We start from the raw sequence: 12,555 nt of genomic DNA on the forward strand, positions 1-12,555 counted from the left end.
AGGGAGGGATGGATCTTGCAGAAGCACCTGGGGAGACAGCATCCACCTGATCCTTGTCACCAAGTGGGTCACGCTTAAAGGCTTGTGCCACCACTGCCTGGCTCCTCACTTCATTTCTCACCCACGGGGCTCTGCCTCTCCTGCTCAGGCCTCCGAGAAGCACCCCTGCTCCTTCTGCCTGATGGTGGTGTTTCAGGCGGCATTTGCTGGTGTTGAGTGGTGGCACCCCACTCAACAAGCATGGTACAAATGTCACCTTTGGTGTGGGACCAAGGCTGTGATGAAGCTGTGCGTTACAGTGGAGGAGAGTGCAGCAGAAACTGCTTGGGTGTGTTACACACTTGACTTTGAATAAGCTTTGGTCATTACATGTTCAGCAGCATTTCACTATTGCTGATTTTTTTTCACAAACTGACATTCAGTTATGTGGCACCGTGTGGGGGTAGGACCCACGACGTAAGAAGGTAGCCCTTTCAATTCTACAGAATCTCAGAAGGAATTATCAGAAGACCAGAGAGTAGGGGCCACTTACCTGAGGCTGCACAGCAGGGAAGTGGTTTCAGACACCGGGTACCCAGATCCTGACCTCAGCTTATTTCCCAGAATTCCTTGCTTGAGACAAAGCCAGGGTGCTGAGCAGCATCACTCTGTGCCTTTAACCCGGAGCCCTTCTGACTCCACAGGACCCAGAACACATTGAGAACGAAGGGGACTGGCTGAGGTGCCTGTCAGGACCAACACCAGCTCTGCGGGCTGGCTACTGCGCAGCCTGAGGAAGATCCCCAGCCTCTCTGAGATTTGTTTTCCCAGACCTTCAGTGAGTTCCAGACACATCAGTGCAGCTCCGGGCTCCATAAGGAAGGTCAGGGTCTGGCCTTGCAGGGAGGATGGGGTTCTGCTACATCGGGGCGGAGCTGTGCAGAGGTAGCCAGGGTAGCTGTGTTGGGTGCCAATTGTAGAGCTGGTTCTTGGTTCAAATCCTGATACTACTGTTGGCAACTGTGTGGCCTCAGCCAGAACACTTCCTTAAATACCATTTCTGATTATTTTCTAATTAGTTTAACGAACTAATAAACGTGTATACCGGGCTTTGCTTCCTATCAGGCAACTTCTAGACGCTGGAAGCCCACTGGATGGACAAGGTCCTTCCTCTCCTGGGAACAGCTCAGGACCTTCTCCACATCTCCAGCACAAAGAAACGCCTGATAATGGAAGATGGCTAAAGAGATGGGCCAGTGGGCAAGGTCCTTGCCAAGAGCCTTTGCAGGAAATTGAGCATAGCACTAGAGAGGTGGAGACAGGAGGATCCCGGCGCTGGCAGCTGCTTAGCCTACTCGACACATTCCAGACATGTGAGAGACCCTATCTCCATAAAAAATGTGGGTGATGCCCACAGAAGGGCACCCAAGGTTGGCCTCTGACTTCATGAACACACATGCATGAGTATACCCCTTGCTCATGGGTCTCACCCTCAGGGAGCCCAAGCCCCTCCCCATGGTTATGTTCAGCCCAATCTGGTATAATCCTGACGGCACTTGTCCTGTTTATGGCCCATTCTCCCCACCAGACTCTGGTGGCCTCATTTGGCATCCATCAGGGCGGGCTCTGCCCATCTTGCTGCCAGATCTAATACTGAGGTCAGAGCACATAGTAGGTACTCAGAAAACACTTGTTCATAGTAGGTTCTCAGGAAATCCTTGACCTGGGAATCCGCGAATGGTCTGTACTGAATGTCCATTGACCCTTGGCAACGAAAGAGAGGTTCCTGAAAAGGCATCTACACTCTTGGTGCCCAGTCTGCCCTGTCCTTAGCCTGTGAGGGGAGCCCAGGCCCCAGGAGTGACAGATGGCAAGGCCACCCTATCTTCTCAGCAAGAACTCCCAGGTTGGGGAATGCAAGGTGCTCTTGCCATAGACTAGGCAATGGGGCCTTGTGGTGAAAAGCTGGGAGCTGGGCATAGACAGGGTCTCTTGGGCAAGTGGCACTCTCTTCTTGTGCCTGAGCCTCCACAGAATCCATTACAACGTTGTCATGGAATTCACTTCCCAGCTGAGTTCTCAACCTTGGCATGCCAGTGCTGGGAGCTGAAAGGGACTCGGTGGTGGGCATCCTGTGTGTAGGGTGTTACGTGTCACACGGTAGGTTCCCTTGTGTCACCAGAACATCTTCACAGTGGAGACACCCCAAACTGTTCCCAGAGACGCCGAAGGTATGGGGGCGGGTAAGATCAACCCCGACAACCCTGCAGTGTGTGGTAATGTCATCACGGTACATGGCAGGACACGGCCAGCACTCGGGCTGTTTGGGAAGCAGAGCTATCATCTGTTCAGGGGACACTGGCCCTGCTTCCCCCCGGGGCAGCTGACTGCAGCTTAGTCAGAGAAATTGCAGGCTAGCAGCTCATTCAGTTTAGCACAGGTACTCAATAAATGGGCATTCTGAGGAGGAGGAGGGGAGGGAGGAGGAGGAGGAAGAGGAGGCAGCAGGGGCTTCTGGGGCAGTGTGAAGGCAGCAGAGAGTGTCCTTTGCAAGTGCTGCTGGGAGCCCTGGGTGTCCTGCACCCCCAGAGGACAGTTTGGCCCCCCAGTCCTGCTGAATTTAATAATTCAGCTCTATAAGCGGTGACATGGTTAGAAGGCCAGAAGTGACCAGTCCTGGCCTTGCCTGTCTTTGGTGACGTGGTGGCCCTGAGATTGTGGCCTTCTTGAGTCCAGAAGCAGGGGGTTGTATGCCCCCAAGACGGGCCAGACAGGCCAAGGTCTGCTCCATGGCCTCATGCTGAAGTCACATGGTCAGAAGAGGCCCCCACTGCGGGGAAACAGAGCTATGGAAGGCACCTCATTCCCCAAGGGGCCACTGTCATGTCCCTTTACCCCCACAGTGTGTACTTCATTGAGCAACTGCTGTATGCAGGGCCCTGCCAAAACCTTTTCCATGGTGCCCCCTCCCCATCATGACAGGGGCTCTGTCCTCTGTCCAGATGTGAGATGCCGTGACACTGTCATCCCCAGGCCTGGGCAAGACTCTCAGAGGTGAGCCATGGGTCACAGGGACACAGCGTATGAGGACTGGAATCCCTCACTTGGCCCCATCCTCCCTCTCTGTGCCCCGTGGCTTTCTATGCTATATTGTTCATGGTCTCAATCTGGTTCTTTTGCTGTCTCCCCCGCCCCCTACACCCCATCACCCACACCCTCTCTGCTCTCCCCAGCTCTCTCCATGTCCCTCTCAGCCTGTCTCTTCTCTGCCCCCGCCTCCTTGCTGGCTCCCTGGATGGCCCCACCTCGCCTGCCTCTGCACTCAGTCTTTGTCCCCATGCCAGCACATTATGTCCCTGGTCAGAGCCTGACGTCAGACAGGGCCTGGCGGGCGTCCACGGAAGGACGCTGCTGGGCAGGCGGAGGAGCTCAGTTTCCCGGTCCCCCAGCAGTGGCCGCCTGCTGATCCTCCACCTCAGCCCCTGCCAGCCCTGACGGGACAGTGTTTAACAGCTGCCTTGCCTGTATGTGGAGCTGCAGGCTACAGGCTGCTGGCTTTCCTTCCTCTTCCGTGAACCCGCAGCTCCTGCTGCTGCCAGGCCCACCACGTAGACTACACAGCGTCTAGTCCCGGCTGTGTGGCACTGGATAAGTCACACAGCCTCTCTGAGCCTCCGTTCTATGTGAAATGAAACTGGCAAGGTTCCTGCAGAGTGAGGTAGCTCACCAAGTGTCCTGCAGGTCCTGAAGGCCTGGCGAGCAGGGGTTCAAAGCCCTCCCTGTTTAAGCCTTGCTCCTCCAGAAGAATCAGGGCAGGCTGAATCCATAGTGACAAAACTCAGGGGGTCATTTGACATTTGTGCATGCAGGGGGCCCAGAGAGAAGGGGCCTCTTTTCAGACTTGAAATAGGGTCCTGCTGAGTGGGAAACCCTCCCGAGCCTCTGTGTGTGTGTGCATGTGTGCACAGAGGCCTGGGGAGCCCAGAAGAGGGAGTTGAGTCTCTCAGAATGGAGGTGTAGGCAATTGTGAGTCTCCCTGACCTGGACTCTGGGAACTGGACTCCAGTCCTCTGGAGGAACAAGAAGCACTTTTACTGCTGAGCTGTCTCTCTGCCCCCAGACAGAAGCTTCTCAAAGGCACTGTTTCTTAAGTCCTTGTTTGTTCCCAGGGCAGCTGTGGTTCCACTGAGGGACCCCAGGCTTCATCAGGTGCAGACTGGGGTCAAACCCAACCAGTGCCTTCTTTCCCAAATCTGTCAGGGCGAGCACAAGGGAGCACGCCGTTGGAGGATGGGCAGGGCCGTGTTCTTCAAAGGGCCCAGGTCTCGGGGTGCTCAGCCAGCCCCTATGTTGCAGACTCCCTTTCTCTCTCACATCCTTATTTGAAGCACGAGACAAACAAACAGGTCTCAGAAGACAAACAGGGCAACTGAGAAGCACACTCCCTGGTTTTCATGGAAATGTGGCTTAGTAATGTGTGCGTGTGTGTGCACGTGCATATGCATGCGTGCATGTGTGTTTGTGTATTGTTTGTACGTGTGAATGTGTGTATGTATGTGTGTATGCATGTGTGAGTGCTTGTGTGTTGTGGATATATGTGAATGTGTTTATGTATGTGTGTAGTATGTATGTCTGTACGTGTATGTGTGTTTGTGTATGGTGGGTATATGTGAATGTGTATATGTATGTGTGTCCATGCATGTGTGAGTGTTTGTGTATTGTGGGTACACATGTGAGTGTTTGCATGTTTGAGTGTGTATATATGTGTGTATGTACATGTGTGTGCACACGTGTATATGTGTGAGTGTGGATGTTCAGTGTATATGTATGTGTATATGTATGTATATATGTATGGGCAGATATTTGTGTGTATGCATTTGTGTTGTATGTGAACATCTGTGTGTGGATTTACCTGTGCACACCTGCACAGAGACCAGAAAAGGACCTTGGGTATCCTGTTCCCTCACACTCCACTTTGTTCCCTTTGAAGTAGGGTCTCTCGCTGCACCCGGAGTTAGGTTAGTGGCCAGCAAGTGCCAGGGATCTTCCTGTCTCCTACATCGCACAATGCCAAGGTTAGAGGCGGACCATGCTTTTTGTTTAACATAGGTTCTGGAGATTTGAACTCAGGTCCTTGAGTTCAGCAAGGGCTGTGACCCACTGAGCCATGTACTCTGCCCCCAGTTATCATTTTCTATGAGATATTTCCCCTGACTTTCATCTGTTTTTCTCATGAAAGCAGAACCTGGCTGCCTACAGTGTTTCCTAAACGCCTTTGCCTGGTGGTGTGGTTTGAACCTGTCACGGGGTCTGAAGGCTGTCCTGTGAGAACCGAGTCTCCTCCTGCCCCAGACTCTGTGTCCTCCTCGCCAGTGAACAATTCTCAGGCTCTTTCCCGGCTTCTGCATCATCGTCAGACACGTGATCTCCAGGGCCTGACCCCATTTTATGGCCGTTTCTGAATTCCTCCATCTAACAGAAAGAATAAAACCAAGAGACACATGAAGAATACAGCTCAGCTGTCCTCTTCCTCTCCTTCTACACGCCGAAGCGCATCCTGCACACCTTTTCCCTCACCGGAAGAAGAGATCTGTTCTGGCACCAGCCCTTGACGTTTGTGCTTGGTGCAGTTGTTGTGGTCACGGGGAGGCAGGGACGACCATGGCTCTCCCCATGGACACATCAGAGGTCCATATTTGAATATTTTCTGGAGAAAGGAATGGACGAATGGGTAGGTTTTCTAAAGATACCCCCGACCTACGACTCTCCGTGGCCTGTTGTGGGCGCATCTTTCTGCCCAGTGAGCTGCCTGTAGCTTCCCATTCTGATGCCTACGCTGGGGACACCACAATAAACATCTCTTTGAAGTCAGCCAGAAGCCTCTTCTGCCCCTCACTGGGAAGCACTTTTTCAAACATGGTTGTTAATAAATTCCTTATGATCTTCTGAACCCCAGCCCTCCGGCCAGTTGACTTTCAGCTTGACAGTTTCCCCCGGTTCGACCGCCCATTGTTCCGTGGGACATCAGGATTTATTGTCAGCCTTGACATCATGTTTTTCCACAGAAGCTCGAGTAAAGAGCCTCCCCGCCCCCATCCTGGTTCACTGGAGTCCCAAGCCTGGGTATAACTCTGTCAAGGATGGCGGGTGTTACACCTGTTCTTACCCCAGGGCCTTTGCACTGACTGACCCATCTGCCTGGAGCCTGCTTCCACTGGGGATCTGCGGGCCTACAGCCTTCCCTTCTCTAGGTCTTTACCTCCTCAGAGAGGATTTACTGGCCACTGTTCCGAACGGGCATCTTGGCATCAGCTCTGCAGCTTCTATTTCTTTGTAGATGTTGCTTTCTGCTGCCCTCATAGCATGGGATGCTGTAGTAAAGTTAGTATTTGGGGCCTTTCTATCAGGCTGGCCTCGAACTCACAGAGATCCCCTGCCTCTGCCTCCCGAGTGCTGGGATTAAAGATGTGTGCCATCACCACCCAGCTGGGGACTTTCTTTGTGTCCTGCTCTTTTCTTGACGAAGCCGACCCTGGAGCCTTGAGGAAGATACAACTGTGTTTCAGGAGGGAAATGGTCTATCTGCCCACTCTAGCTCCTGGGCGCCCATGTGGGCCAGGGCTCCCAGTAACTGAAGGCTGCTTCCTGGTCCAGGCCCTGGCTCTCCCTTAGCCTTGCAGAGCTGGGTGAACCATGAGGGTGATGCAGACACGTCACCCCTCTGTGTGCTGTCTGACTACAGTGAAGCGGAGGTGATCCTGGGGGTTCAGGTATGGGAAGGTGTTGGAAGGTGATAGAACCTTCCTGCATTCCTCTGCAGGCCCAGTCAGGCCTTTACCTGGAGAACTGACCTTTGCCCCACTTCCTGGCCTCCAGCACCTGGCCCACACTAAGGGAGTTTCCCCTACCCTGAGAGATGCCAGAAGACTCACTTTCCCAGCTTCCCTTGTGGCGCAGGTACAGTTGCTGAAAGGCTTTGCCGGCTGTGAGTCCTCACCAGAAACCCCAGCTATGGGAGGGTGGCAGAGAGGCCTAGGGGAGGCCACCCAATTCCAGGGGGATGTGGAAGGTTCAATGCCTGGAGGCCGTGACATGCCAGGCCCACTACCTGCCTTAATGGGACGATTACAGAGAGAGTCATAGCGAGAATCAGCAAAAGCAGATATATTCAATATGGCCACATTGGGAAGAGCAACAGATAAAGAGGCCCTGTGACCCCCAAATCCTCTCTGGGGTCCCAACATGAGGTTTCGGTTTAATAGAGGGAAAGGGGTGTGCGTAGCTAAGCGGTTCCAGTCAGGTGTGGTCCTGCCCATCTTCTTTTTTCTTATAAGACAGAGTCTCCTGTGATTTTGGCTGGCCTCATTCTTGGTCTGCAGCTGAGGACAACCTTCAACTTCCGATTTTCCTCTTTGGTGCTAGGATGATAGGCAGACCCCTTCAGTGGTGCTGGGCCTCCCGGCTCAGCCACATCCCTGTCTGCCCTCTCTGACTGCCATTGTTTGGCTCCAGTCTCTTCTGCAAGTGGTCTGACCAGTTGTCAGGACCGTGAGAACTTCCTCAGAGTCAAGCTCCCCGTGCCCGGCGCTGTCACCAGGGCCAGCCTGGCCTCTCCCTCCCCTGCTTGGGGTTCCTAGAACTTATAGCTTCTCTGAGATCTCAGCCTCCGGAAGGAGCGACCCAGCATCCCTGCTTAGGTCCTATTCTCTCCTGCTTGGACAATAACAAGAGCAGAAGACAGGACCCTGTGCCCCGTGGACGGAGATATTCATGGAGAGGCCTCCTCTGAACCCGACCTGGTAGCTGAGGGTCCTCAGGTTAGGGTGGTGGCTTCTATTGCCTCCGAGTGCTGACAGACACTGGGCCTTCGTGGGCAGTGACTGCCCATGGGGGATCCTATATTCAGGAACTGCTGAGAAATGGACGGCTGTGACAGCTCACTTCGGCCCAGGAGATGATTATTCTGAGTATGAGAATCCCTGTCTCAGCTTCATCTGTGCTGGGGAGCTTGGGTGCAAGGTGAACGGCTGTGGGTGAGTTGGGGGACAGGCATGGACAGCTTTGAGATGTTTGCATCCTCAGGCTACCAGAGGATGTAATCGCTAACAGAGATGATGAGCACACAGGGCTTCAATTAGAGCTACCTGCACACCTCACACAGGCAACTGTTGTGTTAAAGATGAATCTTCCCAAAAGTAACAGCAAAACACTTAGATTCAGGCCACCACTCATTCTCAGAAGACCCCAAATAACCAGAAGTCAGGTTTTGCAAACACTGCTGCTCCCTTACATAAAGAGAAGTGGTATGTGGGGGGTGGGGCGGCTGGCAGAATGGCTTCGTCAGTTCATCAGGGACTGACGGCCCTTTTCCTCTAAGGCTCCTCCTTGGCCCAAGATAGCCACACAGATTCTAGCCATCACATCTGCACTCCAGACAGCCAGAAGGAGGTGGAAAAGAAGAGACGCCTCCTTTGAAAGGGCAGGACTTGGTGGTTACTCATATTCTATTGGCCAGAACACAGTCACATGGTCACACATAGCTGCAAGGGAGGCTGGGAAGTGTAGTTTTTCTGGACTGTCCCATTAGCTAGCAAAAGTTTGGGATTTCTATTGTGAAGAAAGAGGGAGACCAGAGCAGCAGGGAGGGGCAGCAGGGGTCTTGACAGAAGCAGTGACAATTGAAAAACTACAAATTCTAGTCCCATGGCATTACTTTATAGTCTAGGGAACAAAAGGACTTGGGGATTCATATAAATATGGTTATAACTTTCTAAGAAAATTTTAAAATGGGGTCTGGAGAGATGGCTCAATAGGTAAGAGCACTGGCTGCTCTTCTAGAGGACTCAGGATCACTTCCCAGCACCCTCATGGCAGCTCCTAACCTTCTGTAACTCCAGTTATAGGGGATTAGACATCACCCTCTTCAGAAATGAGGTTCTCATGCAGTGTACAGACACACATGCAAGCAAAGCACCCAAACACATAAGAGAAACTTTTAAAGTTTTAAAAATTCAAAATGGAGAAAATGATCAGAGGTAAAACTGGTCTTTGAGGTGACACAATAATTTTTTTCTCTCTTTCTGCTCTTAATTTTACAAACCTTCTTTTAAAGATTTATAGTTTATTCTTTGGTAATTTTACAGATCTTACAGATTTTTCACAATTTGGGTAAACCTAATTTCCCAAAGGAAAGAACTCCCTGTCTCAAAAAGAAAGGAAGAGAGATGGGTGCGTGCGTTGGGGGGGGGGGGAGTTGGGGGATGAAGGGGAGGAAGGGAAGGAGGGAAGGAGGGAGGAAGAAATGCAGGAGACGATGTGTCCACTTAGATGCGGTTCCGTTGGCGAGGAGAGCTCTGCCCTGCAGTGAGCTGGGACAGTCACGTGGGACAGGAAGACATGGAGCTCTCTCCAGTCACAGACCTCGGGATAAGGCTGCAGAAGGCACTGAGACTCATCACAGGTCTCCTCATTCTGCAAACCCTGCCGCTCCTGTGGACTGGTGTCTGTGCGGCAGTCTCCGGAAAAGCCCACCTTCCCAGGGCTGATGATGGTGAGGGTGGTTCATGCCAGTTACAGCATCTGTGCCCGGCACAGAGTGAGCTTTAAACCCAACGACTGAGCCTGGGCTGATTTGTCCTCAGGGACCTTCAGCCATGTCTGGAAGCTGAACTGGTCCAGACTGGGTGACCCGGGGAAGCTAATGAGTGGCTGGTTAGGCACCCCTGTGGATCAGGACCCCGCGAGTCAGAGTCTGCTCAGACACACGTGCTGGGCATCCAGACGCATTGCCCTCATCACTGAGGTGGTATTGGACATCCGTGTCTGAGGACGCCTTTGGGCTTTCCCTCACGGTTCCACTTCTCCTCTCATCTCGCCCCTACAACCTGACACAGACCTTGGTCTGTGGCCGTGTCCCCTTTCCACTGCAGCCCGGTGTCAGAAGACAGGGACAGTGTCTGTCTGCACCAGAGAGCTGGAGGAAGTCTGGCCACATGGTGTACTACACTGGGGGCCTGCATGGGTCCACTCACTTGGTGACAGTGCTGTTACCATCTCGGGGTCAGAGGTGAAGAGAGAGGCCTAGAGCCAACTGGAGCCTGCTCGCCATTCCCCAGCAACCTCACTTGCTTCCCAAAACAGCCAGTCACAGGGGGCCAGACTCCCTGAACCCCAGATTCTGGGTTTACACCGAGCTCGGATGAAATCTCACCTCCTCTGCTGTGTGACAGGCTCAGTGAGCTCTGTGAAAGCATAGTGAGATTGGTTTCGGCCGCAGAGGTTGGCCATGAAGACGCCGAGCAGCTTCTGGGTATGGAGAGCTCATCAGGTGTCATCTTACTGGACTCCTTAACTGACTCTGTGGCCATGGAGGGACAGTCCCAGCTGCCCAGTCCTGAGCACAGCAGCAGACTCATCAAGGAAGCTTCTGCTAAGTGATGAGCTAAGTCTGTTCTGCATCTCCCCCCTCCCCCCAGTGTCCCTAGGCCCCTTTCTCCACTTCTGCAGAACCAGACAGTCCTGGTCCAGGGAACCCTTTTGTCCTACCAGTCCTGGGGAGGAGGGGACGGAGCAGCGAGACCAGAACCCAGAACAAGGCCTGGGCAGTTGCCCGTCAGCCTTGGAGACTGTCCCACAGTGATCAAGGTCCACTGGTGACACTGAGGTTGTTTATGTGACTATGTTCCGTTTGTCTTGACAGTGCTGCTAACCATGAAAACAGCTCAGTGACATGACTTATGACCCTGGCTGAGGACACCCGGCACAGCATGGGCTCTGGCAGGGGCCTGGGCTCAGACCTGAAGGACAACAGCGAGCACTTGAACCTGATGTCGATGGGTGAAAATATAACTCGGATTCTGCAGATGGTCGTGGGTGTCCGTGTTCATTCATTTATTCACCCACTCATTCATTCATTCATTCCTTGTGGCAATGTTTCAGTGCCTGCTCTGCCAGTCGCTGAGGGAACGGGGACACAACAAACTGATCATGCCTTCCTGGTACCAGAGGGGATACAGACCCTAACTTACACAGTCCCTTGATCTTGGAACGCAGTTGGCGGCGAACTCTAACATTGACTGAGGGCCTCCTGTGTTCCAGGGAAGGTGTTGGGTAAGCGTAGTGCTATGGTGTCTCCCCCTCAGAGCTGGACGCACAGGAGAGGAGATGGAGCCATAGAGGCTCTGAGAGGAGAGTGCAGCCTCTAGAAGACAGGGAGGGCTTCCTGGAGGAGGAGGAATGAATAGTCAGGAGCTGGTTAATTAAGTGCCCTGGGTTGAGATCAGGACACAGGCAAGGGTGGTGGTGGGAGGGAAGGCCGTAGCCTTGGAGAAAAGGGAGGGCTGAAGGAAACAAGGCCACAGAGTAAGTTTAGGGGTGAAGGGGGTATGATGGGCTGCTCTCTCATTTTCTGTCCCTCTCCTTCTGTCTCCTGGCCTCTATCTTTCTCTGTCAGCAGCTCCCATCTCTCCGTGGGAGCCTCTTGTTCCTTTCCCTTGTTTTCTACTCCATTCTCTAGTAAGATGGCAGCAAGCAACAAGGTACTGGGAAAACCCAGGGCAGCAGGCAGGAAGCGAGGTCAGGGCACAAGGGCAGCAGAGCCCAGGGACAGGCAGTAACTGAATGTTCTGTTTTGGAAAAGACAGGACTGGTCAGGGGCGAAGGTGGCTGACCAGGAAACCTGACACCCTGGCGGGGCCTTGCCCCGGCCACTGCTCTGGCCCTCCGCCCTCTGCTCCGTTAAATCTTCCCAGGAGAGGCGAGGGGGCAACAGAGGGAGGAATGGAAGGAAGCCCGTGGGACGGGACTGCCCACTGTGGCCAGAACAGGAAAACCCTGCCTATCTCCAGAGGTTTCTCCGCGCTCTCACCAACCAGCAAGCGCTTACTGAATGCCTGACTGTGTGTATTGTGATTTAAAACCAGAGATTCAGCCACTCTACCAGAGGTGGGGGTGGCTTTGCAGACCTCTGGCTCCTCCGTGGCCTTGTTCATGATCTCTGCCTCTTGGTCTGAGAGGGAGGGAGGTGTGCCCCCCTCCCCCCACTGCCGCCGCCTAAACTTGGGTAAAGATTAATGAGGTCTAATGCTTGCATTCGCTTGAATCATTCCAGCACACAGGAAGTGACCAATGAAATACAAGCCTGGGCTATTAGTAGCTGAGATGGACCAGCCCAGGGGGTGGGAGAACTCGGGGCCACCCACCACTCCATTCCTCCTGGCTATGACCTTGGTGAGGACTGGTCCCCTTACTGAGTGTCACTCTTTTTCCATGCTTGAAGGTGACTGTGGCCTAGAAGTGAACTGGGCAGAGAGAACGAGTCCCCCATCTTACGACAGCTTTCTTGGAGGGGTAACTGAGGCCCAGGGAGAGAAGGGGGCCATCCACACTTTCTCCTTAAGGCTGACCTTATCTTCCAGTATCCCCCTACGGCAATCAGCCCAGGCCTTTATAAACTTTTGATCATGGTCCCTGCCTCTCCCTGGTCTTTCTGTCCTCGGGCCAGGCAGCTGGAAGAAAAGGCCACATGGCTCTTGCCTTGAGGGCCCCCAACATCACCGATGATCTCTTTAGTGATCT

At 53.3% G+C, this 12,555-nt stretch overlaps 1 long non-coding RNA gene across 1 annotated transcript; it reads left to right on the forward strand.

Annotated features, from left to right (window-relative positions):
• Positions 1–6,906: 6,906 nt before the first annotated feature.
• LOC121460019 lies at positions 6,907–10,733 on the forward strand. The gene is made up of 3 exons (XR_005976029.1): positions 6,907–6,936; positions 9,307–9,529; positions 10,679–10,733. It is a non-coding gene; the product is annotated as an uncharacterized LOC121460019 (long non-coding RNA).
• Positions 10,734–12,555: the final 1,822 nt, after the last annotated feature.

Source organism: Microtus oregoni, unplaced genomic scaffold (genome assembly GCF_018167655.1).
Source record: "Microtus oregoni isolate MIOR12 unplaced genomic scaffold, Mior012 000020F_ref0000438, whole genome shotgun sequence".
NCBI lineage: Eukaryota > Metazoa > Chordata > Mammalia > Rodentia > Cricetidae > Microtus > Microtus oregoni.